The sequence below is a fragment of the Cebus imitator genome, unplaced genomic scaffold (genome assembly GCF_001604975.1).
Source record: "Cebus imitator isolate Cc_AM_T3 unplaced genomic scaffold, Cebus_imitator-1.0 Scaffold26, whole genome shotgun sequence".
NCBI classification, from domain to species: Eukaryota; Metazoa; Chordata; class Mammalia; order Primates; family Cebidae; genus Cebus; species Cebus imitator.
The window spans coordinates 9415640-9424578 of NW_016107341.1; the positions used below are offsets into that span (position 1 = coordinate 9415640).

At 41.1% G+C, this 8939-nt stretch overlaps 1 protein-coding gene and 1 pseudogene across 1 annotated transcript in view; both read right to left on the reverse strand.

The window, feature by feature from the left end:
• Positions 1–8939, reverse strand: part of RSBN1L (round spermatid basic protein 1 like) — an 82476-nt gene that overhangs the window by 44800 nt on the left and 28737 nt on the right. The gene's annotated exons all lie outside the window — the stretch shown is intronic.
• On the reverse strand, positions 7428–8933 carry LOC108300357 (annotated as a pseudogene).

An 8939-nucleotide genomic window follows, 5' to 3' on the forward strand; every position in this document is an offset into this window, starting at 1 on the left:
GAGGCAGCAATCTGACATTAAAGATTCAACAGGCAACTGCACAAAACTACTCAGCAAACATACTCTAGAAGGACCAAAACAAGAAGCCAGAAGCCAGAGACACTGAAGACTAGAATACATAACTAATCCTTCAGTGCAAAACCACACACATAAGAGCACAAGACACAAGAGGAAACAGGCAGCCATCACCCCCCTCAAAGCAAGAAGCAAGGGACCAACCCTAACAGGTTAGCTCTCAGATCAAAACTTCAAAATAGCAGTTTTAAGGAAACTCAGACAACTCCAAGATAACAAAGAAAAGCAATTTAGGAATTTATCAGAGAAATTTAACAAAGATATTGAAATAATGAAAAAAAAACAAAAAAATTCCTGGAAGTGAGAAATACATTTGCTGAAATGAAAAACGCAGTACAGGCTCTGAACAGCAGAAAGGATAAAGCAGAAAAAAGAATCCGTGAACTCAAAGACAAGCTATTTAAAAACACCCAGAAGAGGGCCGGGCATGGTGGCTCACACCTGTAATCTCAACATTTTGAAAGGCCGAGGCGGGCGGATCATGATGTCAAGAGATCGAGACCATCCTGGCTAACATGATGAAACCCCATCTCTACTAAAAATACAAAAATTAGCCGATTGTTGTGTTAGGTGCCTGTAGTTCCAGCTACTCAGGAGGCTGAGGCAGGGGAATCGCTTGAACCCAGGAGGCAGAGGTTGCAGTGAGCTGAGACTATGCCACTGCACTCCAGCCTGGTGAAACAGCGAGGCTCCGTCTCAGAAAAAGAAAAGACACAGAAGAGAAAAAAGAAAAGAATGAAAAGGAACAAAGCATGCCTACAAGATATAGCAAATAACCTCAAAACAAATCTAAGAATAGTTTCAAGGAGTGGAGAAATAAGAAGGGGCAGAAAGCTTGTTTTAAAAAATAATCCTTTTCAATTGTGTTTGCAGCCACCGCCACACCAGTGTAACTCTCTAAGGCCAGCATCACCTCTATCTCACAGAGCTCCAGCCTAAGGAAAAGGTAAGTAAGGGGGTCTCTACACCATGGTGCCTACAAAGCCAACTGCCTTCAAATCAACCGGGTGGTAAAGCAGCCAGGAGGCCGCTCACTAGAGTTTGCCATCTACCGGAAGGGTGAAGAAACATCATCATCACAGGCCTTGGTACTCCATGAAACTACATGTTATTAGACGTCCACAGAACTAGTGATTCACAAACTTCCCTTCCAGCATCTGGTACAAGAAATTGCTCAGGACTTTCAAACAGATCTATGCTTCCACAGTGCAGTTATTGGTGCTTTCCAGGAGGCAAGTGAGGCTGAATTGGTTGGCCTATTTGAAGACACCAACCTGTGTGCTATCCATGCAAAATGTGTAACAGTTATGCCAAAAGCAGTGGGCATGATGGCTCATGCCTGTAATCCCAGCACTTTGGGAGGCCGAGGCAGGTGGATCATCTGAGGTTAGGAGCTCAAGACCAGCCTTGCTAACATGATGAAACCCAGTTTCCACTAAAAACACAAAAAATTAGCCGGGTTTGGTGGTGCGCACCTGTAACCCAGCTACTCAGGAGGCTGACGCAGGAGAATCGCTTGAACCTGGAAGGCAGAGGTTGCAGTGAGCTAAGATCGCACAATTGCTCTCCAGCTTGGGCAACAAGAGCAAAACTCTGTCTCAAAAAAAAAAAAAAAAAATTATGCCAAAAGACATCCAGCTAGCACACTGCTAATATGTGGATGTACTAACCATACTCACACTGCTATAAAGAATTACCTGAGATTGGGCAATTTATAAAGAAAAAAGGCTTAACTGACTCACAGTTCCACATGGCTTGGGAGGCCTCAGGAAACCTACTATCATGGCGAAGGAGGAGACGCAAGCACCTTCTTCACAAGGTGCCAGGAGAGAGAGAATGAAGGGGGAACTGTCAGACACTTCTAAAACATCAGACCTCGTGAGAACTCACTCTCTATCATGAGAACAGCATGGAGGAAACTGCCCCCATAATCCAATCACCTCCCACAAGGTCCCTCCCTCAAAAGGTGTGGATTACAATTCAAGATGAGATTTGGGTGGGGACACAGAGCCAAACTATATTAATGGAGAATATGCTTAAGACTTCACTATGATGGGAAACATTTCATTCTCAAAAAAAAAAAAAAAAAAAAAAAAAAATCTCTTCTTCCTATTATAGGTAGTTCTGAAAGTTACTTCCCCCCCCGCCCCTCATGGGGTCAAAAGGTACTTAAGTATATGATCATAAGTTGAAAAACGGATGACAGAAATCAGGTACTGGCAGTTTTTCCATTTTCATTTGTATTTGAATTAATACAAATGCAGCCACGTAAAGCATTAATGCAAGTCAAAATGTTTCAGTGAACAAGTTTCAGTGGTTCAACTTTATAATAATTAAAAAGAAACCTGTTAAATTTTTCTGGAAAACAAAAAAATAAAACATAATCCCAGAAAACCTTCTAAACCTAGAGAAAGATACAAGTGTCCAGACACAGGAAGGTCAGAGATCACCAAACATATTCAACCAAAATAAGACTACCCCAAGGAATATCAAATTCTCAGAGAAAGAACAAAGAGAGGATTTTAAAAAGCAGTAGTGAAAAGAAGCAAATATATAAAGAGCTCCGATTAGTCTGACAATAAACTTCTCAACAACAACCATACATGGAGGGAGTAGGAAAACATATTCAGAAGCTCTTCGATCTGAAACAACAGGGTGCTTACAAAAAAAGACTGAAGGTATACAACTTACGGGTATAAGTACACAAATTCAGAATACTCTAACACTGTAACTGTGGTGTATAATCCACTCATGAAGAATAATAAGTCAATTGGCTGGGCACAGTAGCTTGTGCCTATAATCCCAGCACTTTGGAAGGCCAAAGTGGGCAGAATGCTTAAGGTCAGTAGTTCGAGACCAGTGTGGTCAAGATGGCAAAACCCTGTCTCTAAAAAAATTAGCCAGGCATGGTGGCGTACGCCTGTAATCCAGCTACTTGGGAGGCTGAAGCAGGAGAATTGCTTGAACACAGGAGAAGGAGGCTGCAGTTAGCCGAGATTGCACCGCTGCATTCCAGTCTGGGAAACAGAGTAGGTAAGACTCCGTCTCAAAAAATAATAATACATAAATCGGAAATAACCATGGCAACCTGTTCAGAGATGGGCAATATGGCTAGGCCCAGTGGCTCACGCCTGTCATCTCAGCACTTTGAGAGGTCCAGGCGGGTGGATCATAAGGTCAGAAGTTCAAGACCAACCTGGCCAAGATGGTGAAACCCCATCTTTACTAGAAATACAAATATCAGCCAGCGCAGTGGCAGGTGCCTGTAATCCCAGCTACTTGGGAGGCTGAGGCAGGAGAATTGCTTGAAACCAGTGGGCAGAGGTTGCAATGAGCTGAGATCACGCCACTACACTCCAGCCTGGGCGACAGAATGAGACTCTGTCTCAAAACAAAAAATAAATAAAAATAAAATAAATAAAAAGTAAAATTAAAAAAAAAGACACGGGTAATATGAAAAGATCAACATTAAGAGAAGAAAAAGTCAAAATGTGATGGAAACTGAGTTAAAGATTTTTTGTTGTTGTTTTGTTTTGTTTTTAGTTTTTCCTTAGTTTCCTTCTGATCAAAGTTAGTTGACATCTGTTTAAAATAACTTGTGGCCAGGCACAGTGGCTCATGCCTGTAATCCCAGCACTTTGGGAGGCTGAGGGGAGCAGATCACCTGAGGTCGGGTGACCAGCCTGACCAACACGGAGAAACCCATCTCTATTAAAAATACAAAATTAGCCGGGCGTGGTGACATATGCCTGTAATCCCAGCTACTTGGGAGGCTGAGGCAGAAGAATCACTTTAACTCAAGAAGTGGAGGTTGCGGTAAGCCAAGATGGCACCATTGCACTCTAGCCTGGGGAACAAGAGCAAAACTCTATCTCAAAAAGGAAAAAAAAAAAGAGAAAAGGCTGGGCATGGTGGCTCATGCCTATAATCCCAGCACTTCGGGAGGCCGAGGCAGGTGGATCACAAGGTCAGGAGATCAAGACCATCCTGGCTAACATGGTAAAACCCTGTCTCTACTAAAAATACAAAAAGTAGCTGGACACAGTGGTGTGTGTCTGTAGCCCCAGCTACTCAGGAGGCTGAGGCAGGAGAATAGCTTGAACACAGAAGGTGGAGGTTGCAGTGAGCCAAGATCACGCCACTGCACTCCAGCCTGGCGAAAGAGTGAGAGACCCTCTAAAAAAAAAAAATAAAAGCTATTTCTAGATGTTTTTGCAAGCCCCCACAGTAACCACAAAGCAAAAACCTATCACACTCTTTAAAAAAAAAAAGCAACGAATTAAAACATACTATTAGAGAAAAATCACTTAAATACAAAGAAAAACAGTAAGAAAGAAGAGAGGAAAACAACCAGAAAACGAGCAATGAAATGTCTGTGGCAAGTCCTTATCTACTGAAATAAACATTGAATAAAAATAGACTAAACTATTCAATTAAAAGACAAAATTGTTGGGAGGCCAAGACGAGTAGAATGTTTGAGCCCAGGCGCTAAAGACCAGTCTGGCAACATAGTTAGACTCCCGTCTCTAAAAAAAACACAAAAATCAGCCGGGCAAGGTGGTACAGGTTTGTAGTCCCAGCTAGTATGCAGGCTGAGGTGGGAGGACCACCTGAGCCCCGCAGGCATAGGTTACAGTCAGCCAAGATGGCACCATTGTACTCCAGCCAGGGTGACATAGTGAAACCCGATCTCAAAAAAAAAAAAAAAAAAAAAAAAAAAAAAAATGAAAAAAAAAAAGTTTTTAAAAAAAAAAAAAAAAAAAAAAAAAAAAAACCAGATGCTGGCAAAGATGCAGAAAAAGGAGAACACTTGCACATTGTTGTTGGAAATGCAAACTAGTACAATCAATATGGAAAACAGTATGTAGGTTCCTCAAAAAATAACTACCATATGATCCAGTAATCCTACTGTTGAGTATATACCCAAAAGAAAGGAAATCAGTATAGCAAAGAGATATCTGCACTTCCATGTTTATTCCACTATTTACAATAGCCAAGATAGGGAATCAACCTAAGGTTTCATCAACAAATGAATGGATAAAGAAAATGTGATACATATACACAATGGAATATTATTCAGCCTAAAAAGAGAAGGAAAATCCCATCATTTGCAGCAATGTGAATGGAACCGTTGGGCACTATGTAAAATGAAATAAGGCAGGCACAGAAATTCTGCATGTTCTCACTCATATGCAAGAACTTAAAAAGTGCATCTAATGAAGGTAGAGAGTTAATCAGTGGTTACCAGCAGCTAGGAGGGGCAGGAGAGAAGGGAAGGATGAAGACAGGTTGATTAATAAGTAAAAAACACAGTTACAGGAGCCAGGCTCATACACAAGTAATCCCAGCTACTCAGGAGGCTGAGGTATGAGAATCACTTGAGGCAAGGAGTTTCACAACAGCTTGAGTAACATCATGACATCCACATCTCTTTAAAAATGTTCGGCTTTTTTAAAAATTAGCTGGGTATGATGGCACATGCCTAAAGTCCAAACTACTCAGGTAGATCCCTTGAGTCCACTAGTTCAAGGATGAAGCGAGCTATGACCCTGTACTGCAACTCTAGCTTGGTTGACAGAATAAGACCCCATCTCTAAAAAAGTAAAAATAAACCCAATGGGAGGATCACTTGAGCCCAGGAATTTGAGGCTGCAGTGAGCTATAGCCATGCCACTGCATTCCAGCCTGGATGACAGAGTAAGACCCTGTCTCTAAAATAAATATCAAAAAACAAGCCTGAGAAACATAGCAAGATTCTGTCTCTACAAAAACCTTTTAAAAAAAATTACCCAGGCATGGTGGTACACACCTGCAGTTCTAGCTACTTAGGGGGCTGCAGTGATCTACCATAGTGCCATGGCACTCCTGCCTGGGTGACAGAGCAGCACCTTAAAAGAAAAACTAGAATAAATATGTCAACAATCCATTTAGCTGGAAACTTCAGAATTATCTGCCAGATTAACAGAAGACTGCCACTTTTTAACCATTCTCATGACTTTTTAAACTGTACTACATACTTCCCTGCTTCCTAAAATATAAGAAAAATATCTCCATTATGACAAAAATTTTAACTCTCATCATTCTCATATTGATAATCCCCAAAATAGAAAAAAATTTTAAAAATCATTCAAAACTAAGAATTTGTTGTTGAGACTCATTTCATTTTATTCTGTCTCTTAATTCTCAGATGTCATCTATCACTACAGGAATGAGAGGTAACAGCTCTAACTTTTGGCAATCAACTACAGGCCCATTCTCATTTTCTGTGCTAAGAAACAAGGTCCATTAGTACTATGCTATAGAGTAATTAGGTTATCTATCTGTATTACAGTAAATTTCACACTGTATTCTGGTTAGTTACAAACAACTGTCTTATCATCCTCATCCCCACCTGCGTCAACTGCATGAGAGTAGAAAAGGCTTTTCTTTCAATAAACTCGTGTTTTATGCATGAAACAGGCTCTGTGACAAAGTAAGAAATTATTACATTATTTTCTGCAGTAAATCAATGGCTTTCTCCTTTATAAGGTGCTCTTGGTTCATCTTTGTTAATCCTTCCTTCTTTCCCTTTGCTATGCTACAGCAGAGAAAGGAATTCTTAGTCCTTAAAGTCTTCCAGAAATAGTTTCTCAAATTTAGTCCCCTTATCTAACTGGTCTAGTCATTTTTTACAGTAAGTTCTATGACAGAATGAAACTACTCTTCCCTAACATTAGGGATCCACAATTTTTCTGAGTGTAAGTATAAATAAGGACGGACAATTTTCTCCCAAAAGATGATGGCCTAATTTCCTTCTTATGTAGAGCTCTTTCTTTTTTTCTTCAACTGACAAATACAGATTGCATATATTTATGGTATACAAGATGTTCTGATATATGAATACATGGTAGAATGGTTAAACCAAGCTATTTAACAAATATATGCATTACCTCACATACTAACCTTTTTTGTGTGTGGTGAGAACACTTAAAATCTACTTAGCAATTTTCACATCTACAACGTATTAACTGTAGTCACTATGATATACAATAGACCTCTTCCACTTATTTCTCCTAACTGAAACTGTGTATCCTTTTAACATCTCCCCAATCTCCCACCCTCTGGTAACTACCATTTTATACACTTTTTCTATGAATTTGACTCATTTATACTTTACATATAAATGAGATCATGAGGCATTTGTTCTTCTGTGCCTGGCTTATTTAATACAATGTCCTCCAAACTCATCTATGTTGTTGCAAATGAAATGACAAGATTTCCTTTTTTTTTTGAAGCAAATTCTAGGCTAAGTACAGATCTTCAGAGATTCCAGTGATTAGGTTTGACTCTGCTCTAGAATTCTAGATAAATGTAAAAAAAAAAAAAAAAAAAAAAGTTACACAATAATTTACTGAGAGCCTCCTCTCCCTGCCCTTGCCATCTATCAGTCACCTGTTCCGCTCATAGACTTTGTGCGCTAGTCCCTGGAAGATGGCTGGGAACAGGGGCACTGCATACTCCTTGATGAGACCCATAAGGTGGATCTGTCTTCCTCAGGCTGCAAGAACACAGCTGGTAGATCCAGGTACTTGTACAGTGCCTTCACCGGGTCAACCTTCTTAGCTTCCTTCTGCCCATAATTCTCCTGCAGGATCTGTTCTGTAGCGGCTTGCTGCAGACACTGAACCACCAACCAGCTGCATTTCCTGTCCTGGATGTCAGGGTCAATCTTGCCAGTCACACTGGGATCCCCAAAGAGGTCAAGGTAATCATCCTGAATCTGAAAGAACTCTCCCATCTCCAGTAGGATCTTCCTGACGTTGGTGTACTCCTTCTTGCCATTGAAGCCCACCATATACATGGCTGCAAGTACAGCAATCAATTGTAGCAGACAACAGATTTATACCTCTTTTCAGTGAATCTGCCAAGATCCACCCTGCCTGGGGGTGGGGGGACATGCTGTGATGAGGTCCAGAGTCTGCCCAATCTCAGTCTGATGGGAACTCTGCAGGAGGAGCTTGATCAGGTTCAGGTAATAGGTCTGCTCCATGCAACAGAACATGTATCTCAGCAGGCAGTAGATACATGCTTCCAGAAGCACACCATCATTGATGGTATCCAAATCTACGCCTGCCTTCTGATACCAGCCAATCTGCCCCCAGCAGGTGAGGATAAATCCATGATGTCATCTGCCACCAGGAAGAAAGCTTGCAGCAGTTCCACACACCAGCCCACAGTCAGGGTCCACTCAAGACTATCAGCAGCCTGTTTCCTTGGTTCCACCAGCTCCCAGAATGTTACCAGTACCATCAAACCCTGGTGATACTTGCCTCCAATGGCACTGCACTCCAGAACCTCCTTGAGTTGGGCAGTAGCATCTCCTGTCTCTGGGTGCCCCACCTCATTCTCAGTCAGCACCCTGACAATCCAGGAAAAGTGTTTAATGAAATCCTGCTTTTCTTGGGCATAAACATCTGATTTCTGGTCTCCAATCATTCTGACGGAGGACCAAAGTGCTCTGTTCCTGGATGTGGGTTCCTGCTTGGTGGACTTCTTTCTTATGGCTGAATAATATATCCACTGAGTATATATATGAACATTTTCTTTATCCATGCATCTCTTGATGGAAACTTAGCTGGACTCTGTATCTTGGCTATTGTGAATAATGCTGTAATGGACATGGGAGCATGGTAATTTCCTTTCTTTTGGGTATATACTCAGCAGGAGGACTACTGGATCATATGGTAGTTCTATTTTTAATTTTCTGAGGAATCACTATACTATTTTCCATAGTAGCCGTACTAATTTACATTCCTACTAATAGAGTGCAACAGTTCACTTTCTCCACATCCTCACCATATATAGAGATTTTACAACACCAAAGT